General features: G+C 32.9%; 1 pseudogene; it reads right to left on the minus strand.

The window, feature by feature from the left end:
- Positions 1 to 606: 606 nt before the first annotated feature.
- On the minus strand, positions 607 to 725 carry LOC111735081 (annotated as a pseudogene).
- Positions 726 to 1,980: the final 1,255 nt, after the last annotated feature.

A 1,980-nucleotide genomic window follows, 5' to 3' on the forward strand; every position in this document is an offset into this window, starting at 1 on the left:
ACAAATTGCAACAATGTGAGGTGATGAATGTTTTAACCTTATTGTGGTAATCATTTCACAATATGTACATCAAATTATCATGCTGTACACGTTAAACTTACACAATGTTTTATATCGATTATATCTCAATAAAGCTGGGGGGAAAAGCTGAGAAGTTAGAAATTTTTATAGGCAGAAGAAGTGTTTGTTTTATTGAGTGTGTGCTTTTTTTTAAAGCTAGGGAGCATATTAATCAATTCATATTTTAGAAAGGGAATTCCAGAGGTATTATAGAGGACAGAATGAGCTGGGAAGAAATGATGCAAGAAGATCAGTTTCATTCATTCATTCATTCATTCATTTATAATTTCATTACTCTCTTTCTTTCTTCCTCCTTTTTTAACTATTATTTGCTGAAGGCATACTATATTCTGGGCACTGCATTTTATCTTTTTTCAATCCTCAAAACAATACTATGAAGAGATACCATTTTCCCTCTCTTTAGACTGAAGGATGCTGAGAATTAAACTGAGAAGATAAATGTCAACCCCATTCATACAGCTAGCAAGTGCCCCCAGGTGATCTGAATCCAAGCCAACAAGTTTCTTTTCTTTCTTTTTTTTTTAATGCCTACAGCACCTGGTATTCCTAGGTGGTCTCCCATTCAAGTACTAACCAGGCCCAACCCTACTTAGCTTCTGAGATTAGACGATATCGGGCACACTCAGGGTGGCATGGCCGTAGACCCAACAGACTTCTTGACCCAACAGAATTCATGACTGCCCAGATCTATCCTTTGCTGATTATTCTTTCTACATTTATGTATTTTCTAAATTCAAGTCACTAAGTGTGCATTGTTTTATAATACGACTTAAAATGATATCAGTAGTTTCCTAGAGACACTTAAGTTTGATACATATACATAAATAATAGATATATCAATATTATTATTACTTTATTTTCAGTTGATTTTTATATGGTTCAAGATAAAAATCTCATATTATTCTTCTGCATGTGGATATCCAGTTTTCCCAACATCATTTATTTAAGAAACAATGCTTTCTTCATTGGTTATTCTTCAGTCCCTTGTCAAATATTAGTTGATTGTATATGAATGGGTTTATTTCTGGGCTCTCTATTCTATTCAATTGATCTACGTATCTGTTTTTATGTCAGTACTATACTGTTTTGGTTACTATAGCTTTATAATACAGTATTGGCTTTAAAAATCTGTTTAGAATATCCTCATTGCCTTATCTTCAAAAAATGTTTCTGCATTCTGTATGTCTTCATTTAAATTCTCTTTCTTGTCTTTCCCCAATAGCAAATCTTATTCCCTATGTCTTTCTCAGTATCCTACAATATTTTGCACAAACCTGTTACAAAACTCTCATATTTACTATAATTATTTTTCTATAAGTTTGGACAGGAATGGACCTACTCTTTTCTATTTGTAGTTATAATAAATAAAACAATAAGCAGTCCCCTCATCCCTAACTTACCCCTGTCTTTATTTAACTTAGTGATTTAAAATTACTTAATTCTATATGCTTCTATTTTTATCAACCAAACATACAGAACAGTTCCAAGCATATATAACCATCCAATGAAACATTTTCCTCTATAAATAACAAATACATTTTAAGTAATTAATTTCTGACCTATAAAATCACTAACTTTTTTTTATCTCCTGCATCCTTTTACTCCAATCAGTATTATTCATTAATTGGTTCCAATATCATAGGATTATTGCAGAGATCACGAGGGAAACTTCATTCTGTAGGCTCATGATTTCACAATAACCAGATTGTTTTCTCTGCTTTATTTTCTATTAAAATTTGGAGTGATTTCACCTCGCAGTAATTCCTAACTTTGGTATTTCCTCATTGCTTTACCAGCAAGCCTGAGATATCTGAGTTTATGTCTTCCTTTGTGCTGCATTGAGCCATCCTCACTGGCACCAGCAGGGAAACAGGTGGCTCAAATTCTCCCCAACTCTTA

This window comes from Pteropus vampyrus, unplaced genomic scaffold, assembly GCF_000151845.1.
Source record: "Pteropus vampyrus isolate Shadow unplaced genomic scaffold, Pvam_2.0 Scaffold14280, whole genome shotgun sequence".
Classification (NCBI taxonomy): domain Eukaryota; kingdom Metazoa; phylum Chordata; class Mammalia; order Chiroptera; family Pteropodidae; genus Pteropus; species Pteropus vampyrus.